Genomic DNA, 10,293 nt, shown 5'->3' with positions numbered 1-10,293 from the left:
CTAAATTTCATTTATCTCAACCTGGTAGGGAGGATGAAGACATCTTATTTTTGCCGTTCTATAAACTACGCCATTCCTCCTCATCTTCTGTTTACAGAACTCCCCAAATTTCCACTAATGGTCTACTCATTCTCCCCTGCATATGCTCTTCTTGCTTAGGATGCTCTTCCCTTCCTCACTCCCCCATCTCCTTCACCCTTCTCATCCTTAATCGGACCCAACTCAAAAGCTATTCCATTGTGACCCAAAGTTAAAAATACCTGTGCTCCTAAAAGCACTTTGAATGTATCTCTGCCTTAGCATGAACCTCCCTAACACAGTCCGAAATGTATCCATATGTTCAGGGACTTCAACGAGCTTGGGAGCTACTTTGGGGTGGAAATGACAGCTTATTCTTTTTTATCTCTTCTGGGCTGAGAACCTGACAACTGACAGGAATTCACCAAGATTTGATCTAATGTCTTCCACCTAATGGCTTTAGTGCATCAGGAATCCTTTTTGACCAGACAGATATCACTTTAGTTTTGGCAATTTAGGTGTTAGGAAAGTCTTAAAGAGGACTACTCAAACAGAGCAAGAGTAAACTGTTGCAGCTGATCATTTTAAAGGGCAGGAAGTAGACTAAACTTGACTCATTGACTTATCTTATATTCTGTTCCTTTGTATCTCCCCGGTTAGAGCCATTTTAGATAGAGTTCCTTTATCAACATCCTCCGTGGCCTTGTCCAGGACCAGTCAGTCTTGAGGGGTTCTGCGTTTTCTTTGGCACCAGGGATTTTTCCCCTAGCTCCTTCATAATTAGGAAATGAATGCTCAATAGCTTTCAACATGACTCTACTTTGGAATCACCTAAGGAGCTCTAAAAATATTGATGTAAAATTTTTATGGAGTCTCCTTAAATATTTTGGTGAGAAGTAAGATGCACATACACAGAGAAACTCTGAGAGACCTGGCAGGAAGCAGCTGCTGGAGAGCTGTGAGTTCGCCATGGATTTAAAGGAGGGATTGGCATAATGAATGAACAGATTGTGGAATATCAACAGGAAAATGGAAATGACAAAAAAGAACCAACTAGAAATTCTAGAACCCCCAAAATATAATATCTGAAAATTTAAAAATTGACTAGATTGGATAATAGCAGACTGGACACTGCAGAAGGTAGAGAGAGCAGTGGAAAAGGTAAATAAATATGTGGGCACATTGAAAGACTTTTTTCTCAGTGCTTAAGCCAGGTGATTAAAGTCATCATCAACAGTCATAAGTCAGGTTCATAGTATACACCCTCGATATAATGTGAAGAGAATTACACTTCAACTCTGTGCCTTCCTCCCCCAAATCCTTAACTCCAGTCTAATCTTGAGAAAAACGTTAGACAAGTTCCAATTGATGATGTCTTAGAAAATAACTAATGCTCCTCAAAACTGTCGAGGTCATCAAAAGCAAGGGAAGTTTGTCACAGCCAAGAGCAGGCTAAGAAGACATAAAGGCAAGATGTATTGTGGTATTGTGGATGGACTCCTGGAACAGAAAGAGGACATTCGGTAAAAACTAAAGAAATCTAAATAAAGAATGGACCTTAGTTAATAATAATAATGTACCATTAATGTTTCATCAGTTTTAACAAATGTACCATATTAATGTGTTAATAATAAGGGAAACTGGGTGCAGGATATATAAGAACTCTTTTTACTGCCTTTGCAATTTTTCTGTAAACAAAGAGTTTATTTAAAAATAAAATGACAATAACAAATTTTGGCAAGGATGTGGGGCAACTGGAATTCTCATTCACTATGGGTAAATGTAAAAATGCCATAGTATGAAAAATAGTTCAGAAGTTTCTTATAAAGTTAAGCCTATGCTTATGAAATAACCCAGCAATCTCACTCCTGGGTATTTAACCAAGTGAAATAAAAACATTTATCCTCACAAAGACTAGTATGTGAATGCTTATAGAGGCTTTATTCAGAGTTACCACTAACTGAAAACAACCAAACTCAACTGCTGAATGGAGAAATACATTGGATACATGTATAAAGTGGAATACAACTAGGCAGTGAAATAAGAATGGAATACCGCTACATGCAAAACATGGATAAATCTCAAAAGCATTATGCAAAGTTAAAGAAGCCAGACACAGAAGAGTTCAAATTGTATCATTCTATTTATATACAAGTCTAGTACAAATAAGACTAATTTAGGGTAAAAAAAACTTAGAACAATGGTTGTTATCTTGAGCGCTGAGGACTGAGGATGGCATTGATCAGAAAGGGCAGGAGGGAATTTCCTGAGATGATTGAAACATCCCATATCTTGATAAGAGTGTAGGCTACCTGGGTATGTAAAATTTAAAAACACATTAAGATATATAGTTAAGCTCTAGAAGTTCCAGAAGTAGGTAAAGTATACCTAGTTTTCTAAAAGGTAAAAATGCTAGTGTCTATGCTCTACCCCCAGAGATTCTGATTTTAGTGGCTTCAGGTATATGCTCCGGGTTTTTAGAAGTTCCACAGCCAAAGTTAAAACCGTGGTTATAGATACTTGTCTAGTGATAGGGTCCTCTGTCATTTCTGTTTGCCATGCAGGTGCTTCTCTGACTTTGATGCATGGGGTCTGGAAGCTGTATATATGGTTTACATACATGCAAGGGTCCCGTTGGGGGCACCTACCTGACAAGCACCAAGATGCCAAAAGGCCCAAGAAGAAGATAGGAGCAGGGTGGAGCCCCCCAAGAGTAGCATCAGCTTTTCCCCTTCTGCTTCTTCTGAGAATGGCCCTGCTTATTCAAGGAGTAGATTGTTAGGATGATGGGAGAAGTTATCTGGAAGGGGACTGACCGAGGTATTGTTATGGGGAATTTCTTACTGCATATAGTACAAATTGGAATATTGCTGATCCCTCTTTGGTCAGCTGGTAGCATACAGACAACAAGGACCCAGTGGATTCTGCCCGCTGTCCTGGTCTTCTTCGTGATTTTGCCCTCTTGGTGACTTTGGACATGCTACAAAGAGGGAGAGAGCAGGACACGTGTATGTGCTGAGCACAGGTCACGCACTCTGCTGGAACTTTGCTTCTCTTTCCACTTCCAGATTAACTCTGTAGCTACACACTTTTCTTGTTAGCAATTTTGCTTCCTTTGAAGCTGACAGGCAACCCATTAACAGTTTTAGGGCAAAAAAAGCTTTTCTTAAAACTTTATCCAACATTAATAAAACTGTATAATAAAAACTGAAATTATAAATCATAACAGTTATCCCATGGATGCTCTTTGTCTGATATTTGTTTCAGAACACATGGCCAAGTTTTCTGAGAGGCCTCATTAATAACTAGAACTTGGACCAACAGTTTCATTGAGGGCACACCAACAAATGAAAGCATAAAGTGAGACATTCCCAGTTGAAAGGAATTTTGCAGCCCTTCCAGTCCAACCCCCACATACAGTGCCTGAGTAACTGCGAAGTTGTACCCAGTCTCTGCCTGAACACGTCCCCAAACAAGGACACTTGTAAGACAACCCAGTATATCTATAAGCAGTTCCAACAGAAAGGTTTTCCTGGTATGAAGACACAGCTGCTTCTCTACAACTCTTACCCACAGAAAACATCAGGTCCCTTTTCTTATTTGTTGCCCGCAAGGCTTTTCTGCGACAAGTTGATCATCTGTAATTGCTTAAAACATGCCTCTTAAGATTTGGCTTTGTATGCACTCACCAGCTTGCTTCCTCTTTCCCTCATGAGTCCTGGCCCATTTCCATTCCAATCCAACACAATTTACTTAAATCCATGTTACCTGAGCACCTTCTCAGTGCCAGGCACTAGGCTAAGTTCTGTGGGAAAAGCAGGAACAAGTCGGCCTTGATCTTATAAGAGAGAGAAGGCTCGTCCACAAAGTCCCTACAAGGTGGGCTGTGATCCAGGGCAGGAGAGAAGGACAGTGATCTATTCCTCTACCACCCTCAACCTTAACCTCCCAGACTCTTACTCTGCATTGTAGCACATCAGCTAAAATACAAGCCGTGCAAGCTCAGGGCGCGGTTAGTGTAGGCTGTTCGCCAAATTCCCGATGAATGCATGTCAATTGACTAGGTCTCTGTATTCCAGGTTCCTGGGAGAGACAGCCTGATTGGCCCAGCTTGGGTCAGAGGTGCACGAGGCTTGATCAGCAGTCTGCCAAAGGGACTGGGTCACCTGGTATTAAAAGCCACACTTTCTGGGCTGGGAACAAGGAAAGTGCTATGAAACATAAATTAATTGGTGAGAAACAATAGACATCTTAGAGATATATAATGGATATAACTTCCATAATATATAATATCTATAGATATATATCAGTAATAATATCTATAAGCATTACTCATGAAAAATGGGTGCGCTCTTCATTTTATAGCTAGGAAAACAGATTCAGAGGGATAAAGTGACTTTCCCAACCAAGGTTCCTACTTGCCAATGACAAAGTGATGGTTTGAATTCAGCCAGGAAATGTCACATTGCCTTTCTGCATTTTCTCAATAATTCTTTCTGGAACTCACTTAGTCATCTGCGTATCTGTTTATTTATTCATTTAACTAGAATTTCTCCTGCAGCAACCACGTGTATGGCATTATGTGAGACACGGGGACAGAGCAATGAGCCACATAGACACGACTGGAGGGACCCCTGGCCAGGGCCTGAGAGAGGATGCCTGCCTTGCACAAACATAGTTGTACTGAAGAGATGAGACATGCGGATACCACCGGTTCAGACATTGTTGCATGAAATGACGTGACCGATATTGCAAGGGCTGTAGGATGTGAGCAAAGAAGAAGGATCTCAGAGGACTGGAGCAGCTGAAGAAGGCTCCTTGGAGGTGGAACTTGGATCAGGAACCTGAGATGGAGAGAAGAGGAAGGAAGGCAGAGAGTGGTGTTGATCCTGCCATCGAGTATCATTCATTTACGTCCACGGTACGTGGCCCTCCCCTGGGCCGGGGCAGAGCGCCCCTCACGAGGACGCAGCCTAAGCCTCCCCCAGCATATCTGTGCCCACCTTGCCTTGTTCTCCACTGATCCACTTTAAATTTAATTGCAAAATTCTTCAAACATATCAAGTATTGCAAATAATGCAAGAGCCATCAAGGCCCCTGCCATTTTGACTCAATAGATATTAACCTATGACCATGCTTGCTTCAGTTCTGCTTTTTTTTTACAGAAATATAACATAATTATAGCTAAATTCCTATCTGATCCATTAACCCTTCTTCCACAAGGTAAGCATCATAAAGCTGATATGATTTATTCCCAAGTGTGATTTCCTACCTTTTCTACTAATGGTCCACAAACCCTATGGTATTTTAGTTGGCATTATACATAATACACAAGGTTCATATCCTTTTGCAAGTTGCTTCCCCCCACCTCACTGCTCATTGGTTTTTGGATTTGTCCTTCATACATGGAGATAGAGTTCTTTCATTTAGCCATCGTGTAGTATTCCATTGTATGAATAAATTGAAGTTCACTTTTTCTACAGATGCCTGGTTAGGTCGTTTCTACTTTTTCACTATCACAAATGGTACTGAGGTGAATATCCTCACACTTGTCTTTTAGGGTAGAAACTGAGAAATGGAGTTGTTGGGTCAACAATACATAAATCTTGGACTTCCTTAGACATTACCAAATGGTTCTTTAAAATGGCGGTGCCAGGTTACATGTACATTTCCCAGTGTGTGTGAGTATGGGAGCTTCAGTGGCTCCACAACCTCACAGATACTTCGTACTGTCAATCTTTTTTTTTTTTTTTTTTTTAAATCAGATCTCCACTCTCCATGGCCAAAAGATGGATCTTTCTAAAATACAGCCTGACCTTGCCCCTTCCCTGCTTAAACCCCTTCCAGTGGGTGCCCACTGTTCTCTGTATAATACCCAGAGTCCTCTTTGGCTCACCTGCTTTGCATGGGCCAACCCATGGCCACCTCTCCAAGCTCATCTCTCTATTCTCTCCTACTCCAACATGCAAGTGTGCACACACAAACATATGCACACACACACATGCATGTACATATACATGAACACACAGTATGGTCCAACCAGAACAAACCAAGTTCACGTTCCCCTATCCTGCCTGCCCTTTCTTGTCTGGGCCTTGGTATAAGCTTTTTCTTCTCAGTTTGATGTCTCCTCCTCTGGGAAGCCTTTGTAGGCATCCCAAGCCCGAGTTAGATGCCTATCCTCACATTGCCCCAGCACACAGTTGTCAGGATGCTGTCTTGTCATTGCCTGATTACTGTCTTCCTGCTTCACTAGACTGCAGACTCCTTAATAGCAGACTGCTTGGAGCTTCTCATAGGACGGTGCTCTGTGTCCAGTCCATCTGTTGAATGAATTTGTCAAATAATCCACGGTCAGGAGACAGGTCCAGGTGGAGCAGAGGTAACAAGATGGGGAGCAGTTGGAAACCAGACTGAAGAGAAGTGGGCTTGTCACCTTCAGATCCCCAATTTCCAGGTAAGGAAACCAAGGCTCAACCAGGTGGCTTACCCTGTCTAGAGTGTGGCATTTGGTGACAGAACCAGATCTGATTCCCAGTGTCCCGACTCCGTGTCAGGGCTCTCTCTACTGCACTTCAGCTGCAGTTGATGGGAGGGAGCCAGCAGAGGCAGAGAGAGAGGGGCAGGCTGCCAGGGAGGGAAGGCTGTGCGGGAGAGGGAGCCCTTGGGATCTAGGACGCAAGTGGAGACCTTGATCCCCTGCAGACATGACGCCAGATCCCTGAGCTGGCGAGGAAGGAAGAACATTCTACCAAGTTTCTAGAACAGGCACTCCTTCAGGATACGGGGAGACTTGGGCAAGCCAGCCCTTCTCTGGGGAGGAGCAGACTTGCGGAAGGTAAGTCAACATCTCTCTCAGTGGCCAGCTTACCCAAGTGGCCTCTTCCTGCTGCCTGAGGAAGATAATTTCTCAAGGTTCCCCTCTGGTAGGAGGGACGTGAGAGCCAAGGACAGCTGGGAAGAGACAGGGGCCTCGTGCAAACAGGCAAGAGATGGCCCAGGGACTGGAGCTCTAGCTGAGAGGACACAGGTCGGGCTCAGAGCCTCTGGGTCATTGGGCATTTAGAGGAGTGTTTCTGTGGACTGGCTCATGTGTGGTAGGGCAAGGGGACATCAGTAAAACAGGGACAATAATACTTAAACCTTATGCGATTATGGTGAGGATTAAGTCAGATGAAATATGTAAAGGGCTTAGAATAATAAATCTCAGCACATAATATCACTCAATCAAACGTAGTTTTTATTTTCTTACAGGGATGTTGGGATGAGTGAACAGGATAATAGGGTGGACAGACCCCATAAAACTGTGTGAGTGCTGGTGCTCAGTCATATTTTAGGAACTCAACAAATGAGTGTGGATGATGATGGTCAATCCAGCGGACAGAGAGGACGGTGAGTGACCAGTCACCCTCCTCCATTCCTGGAGTTCCTTCACCTGACATCTGCATCAGACACTACGTAAGTCAGTTCCTGGAAAGATGCTTAGAGCTGGCACAAACCAGGCTTACGGCTTCACTCAAGGGGAAACTGAGGCCTACAGGGCAGAAGTGATTTGTCTTGAGCTGCACACAAGGCATCATCATGTGTGAACTTCCCCAACGCAGATCCAACACTCCTCACCTTGTCCCCTCAATTCGGCCCAAGCTCAGGACATGGCTCTTCCAGGCAGCTCAGTGGTTGGCTTTTCTTCTCACAGCAGTCCGCTCCCATCCTTAAAGTCAATGGGCTCCCACCAGCTCGGAGAACCTCAGCCTCTGGGAGCTCCTTGCCTTGAAAGCTCTCTTCCTGTTTTCCCACGGAAGGCAGTTGAACACATAATTGAAAGTCACTTTCAGCTTCGGTTTCCAATCCAGAGCCTTCCTTTCCTCGGCCTCTATTGGAGAGGTCAGGGGCAGGTCAGCAGTGCGCACACACATGCTAACCTTCACCAAGGTTTCTTCAGCATCAGGCAAGTGAGGGCATTTCCCTTCCCCTCAAAGGAGCTCCCTACCTCCACTTCCTTTCCTTCCTCCTTCCTTTTTTATTTTTATTTTGCCCCAAATTAATGTTTATTCCATCTTTGTGTCATATTCCTGGATCCTTCACCAATGCTACAGTACATGAGGTAGAAAACAAAAGTAAAACAAATGAAAAAATGAAATCGCAGTCACTAATGCTATTAAGTAGGGAAACAAATAAATTAAAATCTAGAAGCCATTCCACAAGAGTACAGCAAAGACAATGTTGTAAGAAGAAATAAAGAAAATGACTAGAGCCCTGACTGGTGTGGCTCAGTTAGTTGAGCATCCTTTCACAAAGCAAAAGGCCACAGGTTTGATTCCTGGTCAGGGCGCATATCTGGGTTGTGGGCCAAGTTCGTGATTGGGGGCATGTGAGAAGCAACCGATCAATGTTTCTGTCATACATCAATGTTGCTCTCCCTCTCTTTCCCATTCTCCAAAAATAAATTAAAAAAAAAATTACTAGAAAACTGGATGCATTATACTATTTTAAACCAGCAAAGTATGCTCCTACATACAATGGAACAGAGGCAGAGTTCTTTTCCTGTAAGGTATAGAAATGCAAGTTCCTCTTTCTTTTTTTTTTTAACATTGTGGGTGGGTAAATTGTGTTTGTAATGGCAGTCTTTTATTCTGTTACCGAGTGGGCCAAGAACACATTTATGCATTCTGGGGTTGATGTATACTGTGATTCTTTGATTGGGGTAAGTGGGCACTCTAGCTAAAATTTTTTTAAAAAATGAACACAGAAGTACAAGACAAAGGTGAGTGAGACTTCTCTTATATCTTAGCAATATTTATTTATTTATTTATTTATTTATTTATTTATCTACTATCCTGGTCCAAGGACACACTCATTGATTTTAGACAAGGGGCAAGGGAGGGAGAGAGAGAGAGAAACATACACGTGAGAGACAAACATCTATTGGTTGCTTCTTATACATACCCTGACTGGGGACTGAAAATGCACCCTAGGCATGTGCCCTGACCCAGAATTGAATCGGCAAACTTTCGCTTTGTGGGATGATGTTCCAACTATGCTTCTACTAAGTGACCCACACCGGCCAGGGCATATCTTTGCAACATTGAAATGGAAAATATATCTAACAGTTTTCCCTTTAAAAATGTTTTTAAATGCAGCCCACTGTGCTTTTGAAGAGGCTTTGCTTCAGCTCCCAAAGCTCGATTGCTCGACATAGTTTCCTATGAGAATACTCAGAAGGGGTCTTCTTAAATGACAAACCTATTTTTTAATGGTGGAGCCACTCTTAGTAGATGTGTCTGCATGGGACTGATAACCAACCACTGCCTTTGGAGGAAGTTCTACCCTTTCCTTGTACACCCTCCCTATATGTGTAACAGCCCCTCTGTTTTCACATTCAGTAGTCCCTATTGCTACCTTATCACCTTTAGCTCTAACATTAACAAGAGCTCTATCTACACTATCATTGTAGTCATTAGAAGATTCCCCAATAAGGCACAGCAGTGTCTCTAGCCAAAAGTGATCAAGGGCACTTTATCTCTGCTCTTTATTCAATGTAACTAGCCATTGTCCTCCTCCTTTGTTTTCCTCATCTTCCCACATAGGCCTAATACCATCTGAAAAAGTAAGCAGTCACAGCCAGGCATTAAATTATTTATGACAATTGGATATGGTTAAACAGATCCCAGAAGTCTTCAACAGTATTAAACTCAGAGATCAGTAGAGAGCTTGCTTGCCAAGTTTTGCTTTTATCATTTTTAAAAAACCAGAGTGCCCATCTGTTCTGTAAAGGATGTTTAATATAGTGTTCTGGGTTAGCAACCTCCTGGTTGGAGTCTGTTTTCTTTTGTAGGCAGGGGAATGGGAGTAGGGGTGGTTTCCGGTTCCACAGTCGCCATCTTCGATCAAGCCCTTCCTTTTTGGAAAAGTGACACCCACAACTGCACTCTCCTTGCCATTGAACACATCCATCTGGGTCACACAGAAGCTCATTCCAAGGAACCGGAGTGTGTGTCCTTGTTGCACAGGTGGGATTTCTCTGCTGAAAAACAGTTGCAGGAGACATCAGTTAAGAAATGCCAGGGCTGGTAACAGCTCGTACGTAAGGCACATTTTGACCAACAAACTGAGGAATTATAGCTGTACAAAGAGAGGGAAAACGAAGGCTTAGGTTTTTTTCTCATAGCTGCCCTGATTCCTCGGGGAGCTGTTGGGTCAGCCCACGGCGGGGTCTCGCTGCCGTGCTAAACTCTCACATGGGCAGAGGGGCTTCCCGTTGATTATGTGGTTCAT

General features: G+C 43.1%; 1 pseudogene; it reads right to left on the bottom strand.

Annotated features, from left to right (window-relative positions):
- Positions 1–9,248: 9,248 nt before the first annotated feature.
- LOC129079667 (eukaryotic translation initiation factor 4E-like) lies at positions 9,249–9,899 on the bottom strand (annotated as a pseudogene).
- Positions 9,900–10,293: the final 394 nt, after the last annotated feature.

Source organism: Pteronotus mesoamericanus, unplaced genomic scaffold (assembly GCF_021234165.1).
Source record: "Pteronotus mesoamericanus isolate MK-2021 breed Mesoamerican mustached bat unplaced genomic scaffold, CSHL_Meso_final contig_78, whole genome shotgun sequence".
In the NCBI taxonomy this organism is placed as follows: Eukaryota; Metazoa; Chordata; class Mammalia; order Chiroptera; family Mormoopidae; genus Pteronotus; species Pteronotus mesoamericanus.
Note: the sequence above shows the minus strand (reverse complement) of the source record. Positions and strands in the feature narration are given on the sequence as shown.